This window comes from Triturus cristatus, chromosome 12 (genome assembly GCF_964204655.1).
Source record: "Triturus cristatus chromosome 12, aTriCri1.1, whole genome shotgun sequence".
NCBI classification, from domain to species: domain Eukaryota; kingdom Metazoa; phylum Chordata; class Amphibia; order Caudata; family Salamandridae; genus Triturus; species Triturus cristatus.
In genome coordinates this window covers 689,198,448-689,215,895 of record NC_140595.1, presented here as the reverse complement: position 1 = coordinate 689,215,895, position 17,448 = coordinate 689,198,448, and the positions used below count along the sequence as shown (strand labels likewise).

General features: G+C 42.4%; 1 protein-coding gene across 1 annotated transcript in view; it reads right to left on the bottom strand.

The window, feature by feature from the left end:
- LOC146780101 (copine-7-like) overlaps positions 1–17,448 on the bottom strand; it is a 657,204-nt gene that overhangs the window by 240,240 nt on the left and 399,516 nt on the right. The window lies entirely within an intron of this gene.

The following is a 17,448-nucleotide window of genomic DNA, read 5'->3' as shown; positions in this document are numbered from 1 at the left end:
AGTCCATTAAGCACAGCAAAATATATACAAATAAAAGATAAAATAAAATAGAATCCAGTTCATTAAAAACACCTAAATAAAACTTCCCTTAACTTCACATAAAAGCCAGCCAATGTAACCATTCGATATTCATCCTGAGCATTGACCTGAGATTTTACCTTTACTAAAATAAAAACCACCCTACCTCACTTAAGAACACAGCAGCCCCTGAACACAAGAAAATGGTAAGGACCAATCCTTTAACTAAAAATTCAGTTTTCTGCTACACAGACCATATATTTTTGAAAACACCAAAGGAAGTGTATTGGTTCATTCCAAAGGTAAATTCTACTGAGATTCGTAATTTAAAAATAACAAAATGTCTTCGTAATACGGTATTGAGTTGTCTTTCAGAAAAGTATAAATAGTACATGGGTGATACTATCATTAAAGTCCTTACTCTTAACAATCTTAAAAATGTGGGCTTCAGCCTTAATAGGTGCTAGTCTTTTTTGCGTGTGATATTGTTCGGAAGACATTGATGAATCATTAATTATGGAATGCCTTCCATGAGTTGACAGCTATCATTCAATAGAACACGAGATAACATAGCAAAAACAGATAGATTCTGTCTCCTCTAAATGATCAGTGAATGTATAATGAACTTTGACTGAAGTTGATCTTTTCTTTTTTTTGCCTTAAATATTAAAAAAATTAGCACTTCTATTCTACCCTCCCTGTATCACAAAACGAAAACATAGTTTAGAAGGTACCCCAAAATGTATCTTCTAGTGGATTCCTTGATTGTGTGTCCAGGCGAGAGATTGTAGGTGAATAATGTGGGAAGTTGCAAAACAGGCCAACCAGCTATGGCATGCATAACTAGCTTTTTAAGTAATGTGGGAAGGACAGCCAGGTTTGCGCTACCGTCAGTTGGCGCCAGACAAAATCCCAGACTATAGTAAAGTAAAGCAAAAACTATATCATGCCAAAACGTGCACACTTTGTAGCAGACCTTTCGAGGCTTAGTCAGAAGACCTATAGACTTCGAAGAAAAGGGACTTTCTGGACAGTTTCATTAAATGTGCAAAAATATAGCATTTGTTTGGCCTCCTTCACTCAACTTCATGTGGCTGGTAGAGCCTAACCCGACCAAGTCCGCACTAGCCATTCTGGTGCTTTCATGGTGGGCTGGGGGTTCGGGCTGCTTTAAGAGCAGGACAACTTGGTATCACCCAACCATTGCCCCATCGCCAAGTCCTAGTTGCAGCCTTCTGCAGTGTGGACTAGTTTGAGATTGAAATTTCTGACAGGACAGATTTTGGTGTCCAGTCCAGCTCTGGCCTCATTACCTTGTTTGTCTGCATCTGACTGACCTGTGTTGAGATACTATGCATGGTTAGAGAATGCAGATTTCACTGGCACTGCAAAATGCACCAAATAGGTGCTCCGGTCATTTTGGATCAGAGAATTTTGGGTGGCAGACGCCAACAGGAGTACTATGCACCAGTATTATGCAGAACGATAGCATTCAACGTTGTAAAATGTTTCCGTAATATAACAAACCGTTCCAAGCTACTCTGTTTCGAGAAGACTGGAAGACTGAACAAATGATTACTAAACAATGTAGGATTTTTGTGAGCCCAGCTATGCATAGTTGGCAAGGACTATCGTATTGACCGTAGGTATGTTTTCCAAAGTCAATAATATGCATTCCTATTTTCCAACAGGGCATGGGGAGCTAGGACTTCATTTACACTCTAGTTGGCTGGCCACCAGTCCACCAGTGTTCAGTTCTTTGCAGATAGGTCGCAAACAGTAACAAGCATTCGCAAAGATTTATTGGTTTTGCTAATGTTTTGAGCTATGTTGCACATGGCTGAAAGTACTGTAAAAAACTGTATGACACAGCCAGCATTGTCGGCGTCATAGCACTTGCAAAATATTTTCAGTTATGCTGCACCGAAGAAAGCGCTGCTGTATAATATGGCTAAAAAAAACATTGACAAAGCCAAAAGGTCTTGCATAGGCGAGACCCATTGGCTTAGTATGGAATGGTAAGTAACACTTATTTATATAGTGTTTACAAGAGCTCAAGTGATCATGTTATAGAATGCCCTTTTCTAAGGTGTTAGTGTGTCCAGATTCAGAAGGATTGTAGGGCCATAGAAAAACAGTGAACATGTGCCGTATGAATTAACTGAATGTAACATAAGTCGTATGTAGACAGAAAAGTCCAATAGGTTACAGGTTTTATTACACTGATGCTTTTGGCTACGTTACTTTGGGTGCAATGGCTACAAAAGAACCTCAAAAGCACTCCTGACATTGGGTGCCTGTACCACTGCACCTGCTGCACCATTGAAACAATGACCCTAGTGATTTCAACGACAAATTAGAAAATCGTTTATATCCAGTAATATATGTGTTCCAAAAAACGCACAGTTGCAGACAGAATACATAATAATTGTGTAACTTAACATAAACACACAAGATTTAATAAAAAGTGCTTTTAAACTTATCCACCTCTCCAAAACATGTTGCCGCAGATGTCATAAATAAAGCAAATGCTTTACACACCTAACTGAAAACCAAGCATTGCTAAACTGTGTTACTATGTGGCTGGCTCTTTCCTGTGAAAAGAGCTTACCCTGTCCTTGACAGTGAATGTGTCATAAACTGTGTAAATTGGCCAAGATCACCATATGTTAGGCTGACACTGAGACTGAAATATGTTTTTTTACTATGCTCCTAAAAAGGCAGTTTCACAAATTAAATGGACTCACCAAAGAAAAGGTATTTTGCAAAACACGTTCAAATGTGGTGTGCAGTTTAGGAAAGAGATACCTTTTGAGATGGCTAAGTCTAAAATACTTATTTTCTACAAACAAAGGGCACAAGCAGGCTCCATAGAGAAAGTACGCTGCATTCCTCTTTCCTACAAACACGCTCACTTTCTAGTCAGCAAAAGCAAATTAAACACCAGGGTCCCACAAAAACACAGCTTGACATTTGACTTGAGTCTTTGAATGCCCAGCAAATGTGACAAGATACCAAGATGTAAAGGCTTGTTTACTGCAGAAAACGAGTTTCTGAAGAATACTGTAAACACAGCTTTTGCATGGGGAGGTACTAACTCAAGTTGCACAGCCTAATGCAAATAAAGCCAGCAAATGAAAAGCCAGAAAATGTGAGGTACAAACCACAAAGTCAATAGCAAGCAAAAGGTGGAATGCATACTAGGTCAACTTTCTGAAAGTTCCCAAGATGTCTTTCGCATAGTCAGACAGCTAAACTGTCTGGTAGGCTGCAACCCAAATATCAGTGTTGTAAGGTCTACCCTAAATGGAGGCCACACAGACTGGATTCTGCCAGGAAATGTCCATCAATATCTATATGCGGTCATTGGCCCTGCTAGCCAATAAATCATTACCTTCCAATGCTGTGCGACTCTAATTTGTTTGGGAGCTTTTCCAAGACATTCAATCACATGATGGAGCGTAAATGTTAAATGACGCTTGCCTCCATCAATTCTCACTATCAAAAAAGATTTTCAATAATTATTTTGTGATGAAAACTAGGCCTGGGTGGTAACTTCCGGTCCGCTCGTGGAATTTGCGGAATTTGGGTAATTTCGCGTTCCACGGAGAATGCGGAATTGCCCAAAATTCTGCGTTCTGCAGCTTCCCGGATTTTCTTTGCTTGTTCGCATTCTTAAAATGCGTGTTCGCGAGATATTTCGCCCCGAGCACGCAAACAGTGTTCGCGAACAGGAAAAAGCAGTGCGAACAAGCAATTCCGCGTGTTTGCGGAATTTCTGCATGCTCGCAGAGATTTTTTATCATTTCGCGGAGCTTTGCGTTGTGCGACTCAGCAAATTCCGCCCACCTCTAATGAAAACATGTACACTGGCTAAGTCGAAAAACGTGAGATATCATACTGCATCGTGAAAGCATGCAGAAGTGTTTGAAACATGAAAACGTTAAAACATGAACAAAGAGAGAAAAAATAAAGATATTTGCATATGTATGAAATCACGTTTGGAGAACTAAACCTTAGTCAACATAGAGAGTGTGGTGACGATAAGTGCAAAATGTATCAAAATGAAATAATGTCTGCATAATAAAGCTCTGGAAATGATTAGAATGCTTAATTTAGTAATAATTGATAGTATTCAAAATGGCAGCTTTGTCTAACGTTATCGAAACGTGTATTTTCAGAGTGGCACGTTCATATTTGTTTTGGAAAATGATGAACATGCAAATGATGTTATTCATTTTTTTAGTGGTGCCTAATATTGACATGTAACCTTTAGAGAAGGACAGTAATTGAATTAATCAAAAGAAGTCAAAATGCAACTATTAATGTGTGAATTATAATAATCATAACATGGTAATGGTTCAGAAAAATTTCATGTAGGCCTTAGATCCTTTTTCTCTCTTGCTCAAGATCCTCTGGCGCCTGGAGGTGCATAAAAGCAGTTGCAATATCCCTCTGCCCAGGACCCGATTTCACTGAGCTGGGGCACGGATTTCATCCCCCAGACTCCTCTGCTTCCTCCTGCATCATCCTCTGGCACCTGGGGGCGCGTAAAGGCAGTTGCAAATTCACGCTGTGCGGGCCGCACATGGGCAGAGTCCGGGCCAATGGTCCATGCCCGTCATTGACAGGAAGAGGCAGGGCTGGACCACCCCGTGGTCCTTCAGTTCAGAATTGACCGTGCATGACTCCGACCGGGTCTTGTAAGTTATTTTAAGAATTAGCATTGTTTGCGAGACTGTATGCCCTTCTTGGCACTTGTAAGTACAGCATATGAATACCAAGTACGATTACAAAAGCACCGATTATAAATTAATAGCCATTGCGGACCTTTTAAATTTGGGTTCCTGTTGCTGACCACGTGTGTTCATTCTGTTTATTCTGCTAATTTGTTGGCACGATTGGAAAAAGAAAGGCGACAAATAATCAGTAACCCCCAAAGAAAAAGCTTTCAGGGACTCCTTCATTAACGTTAATGAAATACCTGAGTGGGGCGATGGGGGCAATTGGGAAACAGATCACAACTGTGGAAGAGACGATAAACTAAGGTGGACTGGGGGTAGTACCAACCAAGGACAGTGAGGAAGTGGTAGATTCTCAAGGCCCATCATATTCAGAATGGCTGTGTCCATAATGTGTCGGATCATATAACAGCCAGGGACCTTGAATGCGACACACAGCCACCACCAAAATGCCCAAGAAATCCTGAGGGCACCCCAAATGAGACAAACAGGAGGAAAAACTACATTAAACACTCTATAATACTACCCACTGTAGCCAAGGGAAGATCACAGGGGAAAAAAACAGTCCAAAATCCCTCAGATAGAACCCACCAAAATATCTCCACTAGTGGAAGACCTAGACAGATTTTTACGAGATGCCCTAAAAATTACAGCTGATGGGCAAGGGTGGATATACATGACAGCCTAACTGATAAGCAAGAGGGGTCACTAAAGCCCATCAGAAAAGGTGCAATGACTAGCCCACAGACTGCCTCCATGGCAGCCAAGCAAACTATAGAGCTATATTGTAAGGAGTGCCGAACAAAGGTCGACTCAAAGACCTCGTAGAAGTCACCACGGCGACCTCACAATCCATCCAACCTGTTACAGGGAGGGACAACTTAAGAAGGGGTGATAATCCATCCACCCTTAGGAACACTGCTTCTAATATTATTAAACATCACAATCCATTGCAGAATCAAAATTGGAATCTCCCTGAGTTGGAATGTCTGAGCGTCCCGCCAGCAGCCACCCCCTACACAGTTGTGTTAGCTAATGTAACGAGAATAGCGGATCAGTAAACAGAACCCTGGGATGCCTTGAGAAATAAAGCATTCGACTGGATAGGTATGAAAACGGGCCTAACTCAGGCACTCTTTTCAGATTTTAAAATGGTCAGAAGAGTGAGCTGGATCGGTAGAGAATGTAAAATCTGACATGGTGAATGCATGGTATTGTCGTTTAAATCACTGCACCTGGTGGAAAACATTATCAGAAGAGCAGGCAGCCAGACGATCACCAGTAACGGTATTAACTTATTGCCATTGGATAATTTCTACCAGCCCCCGACTAATATAAGATCAAGACCAAGAATTTATCACGGGGCTCCATTTGAAAATGTACACTACGCAAATAACATTCCTGTCAATAATCGGGTCGATATCCTTCGAACATTAGTTGAGATAGATTGACATAAACTGACAGACAGGGGTGGAGCACTAGGTAAGATGCATATCTTAGGCACAGCCCCGGAAACATTAGAGTTCTGTGTTGAGACTGGGATGATTCCAGTTAAAGGATTAACAGCAGACACGCAACTAAGAACTTTACCCTCCCCATAGTATAGGCCCTGATATCTTACTGATTAATCCTGTCAAAAGGACAGATGGAGGAATTGGTCTAAACGCAGATATTTTACCCACAACCTTGCCCACCCCCCAAGGGAAAATGAAAATAACTACAAAGGTAACAATAACAGAGATGATCAATTTATAGTGTATTATTCTGGAATGTTGCAGGCTTATGGAAAAAAGTAGCAAACCCCCTCTGGTTGGACTATGTAGAGAAATTTAATGTCCAGTGCTTTGAGGAGACATGGGCAGAGGATCCAGTATACATCAATGGGTACAAGACCTCTCACACTGCAGCAATACCCTCGGCACAGGGGAGATCAAAGGGGGGGCTAACCACGAACATGTAAAACTATATGAATGTGAATGAGATTACCCTGGCAATCTCTGAAATCTATTACCAAATTATCACTATTGAAACTGATAAACATCACTCTATAGTTGCGATACATTTTTATAACAAAATCCTGTGAGTCTTGAGAAAAATTTGTACAGATCTTAATAATATACTTAACTGAACTATAAGAGATATGTGTGTCCTCTTGGGTGAAGATTTTAATACTGGGATATGCAAGTTTAATGGGGGGGGGGGGGAGTGTGGCATTTTATCTGATGACAACAATAATTACACTCATTTTCCAAATTCAAATTTGGGGACTGTCTAAATAAGATTTTGTTCATGTTTGATTTAGGTTTTGCTAATGACTTATGCACTCCCTCAGTACCTTTTGATGTTACGTTCAACGGGAGAGGTGCGAACTCGATCATTGATTATATAATCATATCCAACAGACATCCATCTGGGCTTAAAGGTTTTAAAATGCATAAAAATGCCTTAAGTGACAATTTCCCCCTGAGTTTGGCTATCCAACTGCCCAGAAATATGATAAATACTAAGGGCAAGACCGTGCACCTGGTTCAAGACATAGCTCTGAACAAAACTAATGGTTACTCACTTCGGTGGTCTAAAGTGGACCCACTAGAATTTACTAAGAAAATAGTACGTAAACATCAATCAGCCTTTATCGCTTGTCTTGATGAAGCAACTGCTCTCCCTGAGGTTTTAGAAGCCTTTGCACTGATCACCGAGGAATCAAGGAGGCACTAACAGTGGTAAAAGAAAAAGAACACAAGGGACAACAAGGCTGGTTTAATGCTAGATGTACGAAAGCATATACAAATCTGAAACACGCTCTACATGAAAAAAAACAAGAAATAGTGGAGAAGTAAAAGATTGTAGACAGGAATATAAACTGGCCTTGAAAGAGTGTAAGGATGACATCAAAAGGGAAGCTTGGATAGCCATACACGAAGCAACAAGGGCTCAAGATAATATGACTTTCTGGCGGGCAGTGAACGCTCCCACCTGGTACCTCATGATATTCCCACTATACAAATCGCTATAGGCGAAAACGAATGGGTGAAGCATTATTCAAGTATGTATACATCAACATTAGACAAGCCAACTATAGACAAAATGCAGCCAGTGCAGTAAATAATTGCCTCAAGGGTTTACCCAATTGATCTTCACATTACTTTAGACGAGGTAAATGTAGTGATTAAATCTAGAAAGGGGGGAAAAGCACCCGGCCCGGACGGCATACCCGTTGACATTTTTAAAGCCATCTTGCCACTATGGGGCCCACTGTTGACACAAGTGATAACAGCATGCTGCTCTTAAGGCCTTATTACAACATGATCTGCATCACTTTTTTTGGTACCGATCTTCAAGAAGGGGGACCAACAGAACCCAGCCTGCTACCGGCCAATATCACTCCTTGATTCCTTGGTTAAAGTGGTAGGGTGTATTGTACTCAACAGACTTCAGGATTGGGCTGAAAACAATAACGTATTATCTGAGTTGCAGTTTGGATTTCGGTCGGGCTTGGGTACAGTCGAGCAGGTCTTAAATTTAAATATTTTAATCAATCGGGAAGTTCACAGTGGACAAACAGGGCAGATTATATTTGGCCTTTGTAGACTTAACCACAGCATTTGACTGCATAGAACATGACAAACTATGGACCAAGCTGGCCAATATGGGTTTGAAAGCTTCACTCTTAAATTTTTTAAGGTAACTATACGCCAGGACAAAAGCAAGGGTGCATTAAGGGAGAAAGGGTGAATGCACTGCTCCATTCGCCAAAGAGAGGGGGTAAGACAGGGCTGCGTGAAATTGGTAACCGCCCTATACCACCCCATCTCTACACCGACGATGCTGTCTTGATGGCACGTACACAACTGGACCTCCAACGGGTGGTAACTAGCTATACCATGTATATGCAGATTCTGGGTTTCCGAGTTAACATCTCAAAGAGTATCATTATGAAGTGCGGGAGAAGAAGCACAAAATGTAGTGGCATACACATAGTTAATAATAAGATAGAACATACAAAGACATTCCCCTATCTAGGTGTCCTCTTCGACCACAAGGGTTCATGGTCCCAGGCAGTCAAAGCTAGGAAGCTTTTATTTCTGAAATCCACAGCTGCCCTAGCGAACTTTGCAAAAAAAATGGGAAAAAGACCTCCGGAAGAGTTGTGAAGCATATATAGGGCAAAATGTGTCACTCCTGGCATGTATGGCGCTGGCATATGGGGTTACGCTGATACTCAGCCCCTACAGCACTTCTCAGGGAAAGTAAATAAGTTGATTAGGACTGACAGTTCTTTTTTCACGAAGCACGTGCCACCCCTCTCGAAGATGATTATGAATATGAAATAAATGTTTTTACGCACACTGGTTTATCCATTTTCTCTTTTTTCACCTTCTCCAACAGGTTGTCCCTTTTGGTGTTGACAGCTCTCTTCCTAGCTTTTTTCACCACTCGTCTGGGGTATCCCCGATCTTGCAGTTTCTCCGCCAGTAGATCAGCTTCCTGGTGGAAGGTGGTGATGTCCGTGCTGTTGCGTCAGAGGCGGAAGAATTGTCCCACCGAGAAGTTCTCCCTCAGTGTTTTAGGGTGGAAACTTTCAAACGAGAGAAGTGATTTTTTTCACTCTGCTTGTGAAAAACCTGTGTGGAAAGTTTTCCATATTTAACTTCTATCAAGAGCTCCAGGAAGGGCAGTTCCGTTTTTGTTACTGTGGAGGTCAAATGTAGTAGATGATTCCTGTTGTGCAGCCACCCAAGAAATTCCTTGACTGAATCCTCATCACCCCTCCAGATCACTAGCACGTCATCTATAAATCTCCTCCACGGTTTGATGTTGTTGGTCATGGGGTTGTCCTCTTTATAGATGTTATTATTTTCGAATGCTCCCACATTAAGTCCTGCCAGACTGGGAGCAAATGTGCTCCCCATTGATGTTTCGTGGGTCTGGAGATATAACATGCCCTCAAATTCAAAGAAATTCCTTGTTAGGGCTATCTCTGCCAGGCTCAGTATGAATGCTCTCGGGGTTTGATAAGGCCAGTCTTCAAACAAAATATCTTCCACTACTCTTAGTGTCTCCTGTTGAGGGATGTTGGTGTAAAGTGCCTCAATATCCAACCCTAGCAGGAAATCCTGGTCCGGGTCAAAAGGTACCTCTTTAATGAGGTTCAACAATTCGCGTGTGTCCTGTAAATAGGCTTGTAGTTTCTGGACCGGGTGTATAAAAAAGAAATCGCTAAATTGCGACAACGGTTCTAATACGGAACCAATCCCAGACACAATCGGTCTACCAGGTGAAGGACGTGTTAGTTTGTGGATTTTTGGAAGTACGTAATAATATGGTGTAACAGGTGCTTCTTTCACAAGGAAATCTGCTTCCTGTTTAGAAATCCAATCATTCGTCAGACCTTCTTTAACAAGAGATGCTATGTCCTTGGCAATGTCAATAGTGGGGTCTGTTCAGGATTCTATAATTTCTTTCATCTGAGAGGAGATGTAGGCACTCATTTCTGTAGGCTGTTTCATCTTGTAGGACAATTGCGCCCCCTTTGTCTGCTGATTTTATGATTACGGAGTCATTTTCCTTCAACTGCTGTAATGCTTCTTTCTCTATTGGAGAGATTCATAAAAGGGCATCCTTCTGATCTTTTCAGGGATTCAAAATCATGGATAACAGCATGTTCAAAGGCTGCCACCTATACTGGCAGTGCTGCAATGGGTGCTGTGAAAGAAGATTTAAGGCGTAGTGATGTGTCGCCGGTTTTCTCACTCCTGTCATCCTTGACCTCAAAAAAGATCTTGAGCCTTATATTCCTGAAGAAGGCTGATAGTTCCTGCCTGATCTTAAAATGATTCAGCAAGTTTGTTGGGACCATTGTTATATACATAACATGTCGGAGCTAGACCCATTCAGATTGTAGCTCTTTTTATTGTGCAATACGAAGAAGACTCCTACTGTCAGCCTAGGCAGAAGCTAGCCATATAGAATTCCCTGCTTGTTGCTTTAGCATGTCCTGCTAGCTGAAGCCAGTCTTGGTGACTCCAGAACCATCTGAATTGACCATTAGGTCCAGAGATATTATCAAATGAAGTCATTGTACAACCAACCTCAGGAGCCTTGCGGGTGCCCTCAGTCCTTTGGTCCCTCCATTCACCAAAGCTTGTGGTGGTAACCCACCACTTTGGAGGTAGAGGCCCTTCAATTTCTGATAGATACTTTGGGTTCAAGTACCAATAGTTCCCATGCATTTCACTTAGACATTAGGATTGGTTTGACTCCTAACTGGTCTTCCCTAAACAGTGTCTATTCGCCAAGACAGCAGCTAGTCTATTCACGGTCGCTGCATTAAATGGACACTAAGGACCTGATTTCGAGTTTTGCGGACAAGGTGCTCCATCGCAATGGTGACTGTGTATCCTATCTGTTAAACCCTAAGAATTTCACCCAACAAATGTTAGAATTGGGTTTGGGGTGCATCTGAGACCTTGTGTGTTTTTTCTTTGCTTCCTTTTTTTAACCCCCACTTTTCAACATGAACATAAAAGGCAGATTAATATTAAAAATGTAGCTTTAAAGAATTATAAGGTTACCCACGATGGGTACTTTCCAGTAACCATGGAGACTGCAAAGCCTGGAAGCGACCTCCAACTATGTTCCTCCTATGGAAGAATTGCCCTGTTGTAGTCAGCTAACAAACTATCCATGATGATCCCTGCAAGTAGACTGGCACAGGTCCTGCCTGCCACTATACACAAAGATGAATCTGTGATCCTCCATCATAAGTAGCCCTTTCACAACATTATACGGATGGCTCATCTTCTCGACAAAGCCAACAACAGATGCCGAGAAATCCTTCAACAGGGTAAGTTGGATGTTGATGAGGAATGCCTTAGGAAATTTTTAGTAGGTAACTAAATAGTCAAAATGGTCATAGCAACATATCCAAAACCAAGAGCTCAGGTATCCATCAACAACATCTATTTGAGGGACTCCTGAGATGAAGTTGATCAAGACAGTGCTGACAACGTCACCGCTTCTATGTAATGACAATTGAGCTATTTGCCATGGCAGTGCAGCAATCAAGCATGATCTGGGATTACAGTTTGGCCAAAATCAGCACATGCAGAAAGTGGACTGCTCTCTATAACTTACTCCATTGCATCCATTCTCCATTGATTACTCTCTTGAAGGTCTATGGATAGGACTCAGGTTACCCAACCAATACTCTTAGAGCCGGTGCTCCCTTTAAATTGACAGACAAATTGTTGGAATATTTCAGGGTGCTCATAATTTTCACTCAAAGTGCTCCATGGGTTTGGTGAAGTTCACCAGCAGAGTACAAGATTCTTCTGATCAGGGGGTGCACATAAAGTGCATTCCCAGCCAAAGTCAAGTGCCTACTCCCCCTATGGGAGAGTAATGATGGCTGACAGCTGATTGCAGTTCTATGACACAGGTAGCTTTATGAACAAAAAGAGCTTCTTCCTTAAGAGATAGGGTCACGAGACAAGACCATCAGCTGATGTTACTTGTGATGACATGCTGGGAGCACACACTGTGTCCTGCTTGAGTAGAGTTTGCACTAAATAGACCCTTTAAAGCACATCTCTTGTGAACTATTCTACTCCTTCGTGAAACTGCATGGTAAATGTATCAATAAGGACTCCATCATCTAAATGATGAGCAGCACTCTCTGAAGATATCAGGCAATTAATAAAATACTAGGCGTGAAAATAGTACTGTTGACTACACAGACCTTTATTTTTTTTTTTGTAGACTAAAATGATTTACCAGCCTGTGTTACTCTACAGTTGCATACAAACTGAGAACTAGAAGTTTCTAGTTGAATTAGTCTCTCTCTGTTTGCTGAACCTGTTGTTAACAGTGGGATGGATGTCCTGATGGCTAGATGAGTGGGCGAGACCTGGTGGTCAGCGGTGCCTACCAAAGAACATCTGGCTGTGTGCAATGGCAGCCGCTCTCAGCGTGGGTGGTTATGTCTATCATATTCAAAGAACTCAACGTGCTCTTCTCACAACGAGCTCTTGAGTGTTAGAAATAGAACAATCATGATACAGAAATGCCACAAAAATTACAGAACATGGAAATGAGTATGCCTGGGTATAATTTAAAATGTTGGCATCATTTGTGTAATTTCGAGAATTTCATGATAATCTTGTGATGTAAAATTTCAGGAATTACGTCATTACACCAGTTCATGTAACTTATGCGCCATTCCCATCAAAGATTTACAGCGAATGATGCCATTCGCAATAAAAAGTTATTGCGAACGCCCAGAAACAACAGTAAAACCCTTAATTATGGATGCAAAGTGGGCATTATGAGGTGGGACCTGCACAATCAGCCATTGGACTCAATGAAAACCAATACCTACTGAAGTCACACAAAATTGTGTGACCTATCAGTGTGTAAATACTAACACCATAGGAAAACAGGCATGAGCAGTGGTGTTAGAAATGGGGGTCTCTAATTGGCATAGGTAGGTACCTTAGTCCAAGTAGGGACCCTTGCTTCTAGACAGGGTAAGGGGGATACACACTTCAGATAACCCCTACTCACCCCTTGGCAGCTTGGTACGAGCAGACAGGCTTATCCCAAAGGCAATGTGTAAAGTATTTGTGCTCAAAACACACAGTAATACAGTGAAAACACCACAAATGGACACCACACCAGTTTAGAAAAATAAAGTATCTTTATATAAATCAAACAAGACCAAAACGAGAAACAACCCAACATACATATATCAAAATATCACTTAGAAACAGTTACTTTTCAGAAATAGCACTTGTAGAAACAAATAGTAAAATGACATCAGGACAGGCATACATATAAAGTACGACGCCGACCGCGAGGTGCATGCCATTAGGCATGGAGCCACACGGACCCCCAAACAACAGTACCTTGGAAAACGAAGTCTAGGAATGATGCACGGCATTGTGGAGGTGAGGCGTTGTTGCCATGGTTGAGGCCGGTTCCCTGATTGCCACAGGGAGGCGAGACGCCATGTCAGTTCCGGTGAGGCAATGCGAAGTCGAAGACTTCATGAAGTCACCCTCTTTGGTTATCAGCTCTGCGATAATGGGATGCAGGCGCTGGCGGTGACGGCGTTGGTGCGAGCACGGGTGTTGGGGAGGCTGATAACTGCAGATGTCAGCAGGTGTCGAAGGGTATTGGAGCTTCAGTGAAGGCGGGGCGCTGCGTCGTGCACTTCACGAGCGGTGCCCCTGGCCTCAGTGCAGCTCACGGCATCACTGGTAGCGTCGCTGACGGCGTCTGACTTGTTTTTCTTGCTTTTTGTTTCTTCCAACAGCAGGGACAACCTCCCAGCAGTGGAGTTCAGGGGAGCTGGTGGTGAAGTATTTGTGTCCTTGAGACTTCAAGACAGGAGGCCAGCATACACAAGCCCTCAGAGATTCTTCTGCAAGCAGGTTCACAGAAAAGCTCCAGTCTTTGTCCTCTTCCTTGGCAGAAGAAGTCACTGTAGGCCAACCCAGCAAAGCACACAGCAAAGGGGCTGTACGCCTCCTTACAGCTCTCCAGCTCTTCTCCTTGGCAAAAGGTTCCTCTTGAGTCCAGAACTGATCTAATTCTCTGGGTTTAAGGTCCACTACTTATAGCCCATTTTGTCTTTGTTCTCTTTGTGGCAAGGGTATCCGAGCCCAGTTCAAACCAGTTCTGTCCTCTCTGGTGGAGCATCACTACAGGAGGTGGAGACAGCATTGTGCACAGGAGACACTGCCTATTCAGGGGTAAGTGAAACTCCTCCCACCACTCTAAATGCAGCCAACGTCTATTCAGCTCAGCTCTGAGTCACCAAGGAAAGGCAAGACATACCTCAACCTCCCACCCCCAGTGGCTGTCTACAGTGAATGCCCAGTCCCTGTCACTTCAAAACCAGACAGTCAACACACAAACAGCAGAGGCACACAAAATGGTTAAATAAGAAAATGCCTACTTTCTAAAAGTGACATTTTCAAACACAGAATTTAAAAACCATCTCTCTAAAAATATGTGTTATTAATTTCTGAGTTCAGAGAGCCTAAACTCCATTTCTCTATCTTGTCCCAATGGAATGTTATACTGATAAATTTCATCCATCATCTGTTCTTTTTGCACTGGGCAGCTTTAAGGGCATGGTGCAATGTGTTTAAAAAGCAGGACATGTACTTTTAAGTTAGCTCTTAAAAACGTTTATGCCTTGGTAGTGAAAAACTCTCAAATTCGTTTTTCACTATTGCAAGGCCTATATCTCTCACACGACAACATTGGGGTTACCTTATTACTTTTTATAAGTGTAATTTCCAAATGGGAAGATATAACTGGTTCATGTTTGGTGTCTCTGGAATCCTAATATTTAAAATCCTAACTTATGATGAAGTTGGATTTTAAGTTACAATTCTGAAAATTCTACTTTTTAGAAAGTTGGCCTTTTCTTGCCTTAGCCATTTGGTGCCTGCAGCCTGTCTCTGATCACATGACTGGTTGGGCTTTGTGTATTCCATCTAGGCAGCCACACACAATGGGAGCTTATGTGTGACTGTGTAGGCCATCCTGTCAGGTTTGGAGGGAGGAGCTGGACCCATCCTCACTTACACCTAAATAGGCAGTGTCCTGTTATCACATAAAGGACTGCCTACCCCCTGTAGTTAGTCTGGAGCCAGGGCTGACAGGTCAGGACATCTGTGAACTTCAAAGGCTTGTCTTTGAAGTCTCCCCCACTTCAAAGGCACCACTGGCTATAAGTTCTGGACCTCAGACACCACCTCTTCAGTACACTTCTTGACCTGGAAGAAGGACTGCTGTGCTGCTGAAGGACAGCCATTCTTCTGGACTATTGCTCTGGGACAACAGCTTTTCTGCTGTGCTGATCTGTGACCTTCTGCCCTCCTTGCCTAGGTGAGAGAAACTAGATCTGCATCACTTGAACCCAGAAACCAGAGTGACTCCAAGGACTAGTTGATTGGCCTCTGATCAGAAGCCTCAGGGACATAACAAGCTTCCAATAACCTTGCATCTGCACCTGGACTTTGCCATCTGTGAGTCTACCCTACCAAGTAGTACTACCCAGTCCTGGACCCTTAGTAGTGGGCCTAAGGGGCCTACCTGAGGGACTAACTCATCTTCTCTACTGCGTGATGAATACTCCAGCCGAACTGACCCTCTCCTCGGCTGAGCAGCGCATCCTCTGGCAAAACCATAGCATCATTGCTGTTGTGTGGATTGGGCCTGGAACAGAAGATCCGCATCACTCTTGCATCTTTGGAAACCAAGCAAAGCTGATAGCGTGCCGCATCTCCGACCCGGGTCATCATATCCCTCGTCAATGGCAGCTCAACAACGGCCTCTGCATCACAACCTCCAGCTCCTCGGAACCAATGCTTCGCCAGCTGCATGCTGCATCCTCATTGTCCGGACTATGCATTCCAAGCCCCGTCAATCCTCGACGATGATGCAACAGGACCTCACAACGCAGCCTCACCGCATCTCAGAACCAATGCATTGCTTTGAATGTGTGACGCTTCTTAGCCTCAGATTCACACAATGCTCCTCAATCAAGAATTAAGGTACTTTGTTCAGCGGGCCAAACCTGATCCCAGTAGTAGCCCACTCTCCATCGCGGTCGACCTGAAGTTGTGACTTTGTCCCGATCTGTCATGACCAGATATCCCTTGGTGCCGCTTTTGCATTTTGGCTCTATTTTTCCCTAAAACTTTCAAATTCAATATCGCCGGTTTCCCTGATTGAATTTTAGTTGAAATTTAGTTGTTTTGATTTATTTATTAAAATCTAACCTGGTGTGGGATCTTTTTGTGTGTTTTCGCGGTTTTTACAGTTTGAAGTGTTGCACAAACATTTTATATTGCCTCTAAATTTAGCCTGACTGCTCTGTGCCAAGCTACTAGAGGGTAAGCAATGGTTAATTTGGGGTTTGCCTGTCTCTTACCCTGACTCAGGTTGTGGTTGCTGCTTGACCAGAGCTCTTACCCCAGTTAACTAGTAATCCAATTTCTAACAATTTCGTAATCATTTAGGGACTAGTTTCTGACGTATTTTTTGACTCAGGCCCTAAGTATTTATCTTCTCTGCAATTCCATTATGTGTAGATAATGCCACTGCATGGGAAACTGCAGAGCAAAAATCTGCATTGATTTTTCAGCATGGAATTACAATACAAAATATGCCAGCAGCCACTTTACCATTTAAAAATTATTTATGTGGCTAATGCAAAAGAAAACCTGTATAAAATTAATGACAGTGGCATCGTAAAACAGACAGACATGTCATCTTCGTCCAAAAACAATTCCTGTTGTGTAGTTTCCATCCTACAGTAGGAACTGCGAGTTTGTAGACAGCATAACCGTTAGGATGGTGCCAGACTGATTTCACACACCGGTTTGACACCCTAGCACACGTAATATTCAAACTGTGGTTATTTTCCCATGTTATTCACAACACAAAATTAATCAATTTAGTCGAATTCTTTTCTTTTTCTCTCTTTGTCTTTAATCCAGTAAGATGTTCATATGCCAACACGTGTTTCGTCGCCTCTGTAATTTTATACACGCGACTTGTTCACGGCTAAATAAGAAAACAGTACGGTGGCTTAGGTTACATGCTTTAGGGACAGTGTTTACATTCATCTAATCAGAATAAATGTGATGGTGTCTGTACATGCATATGA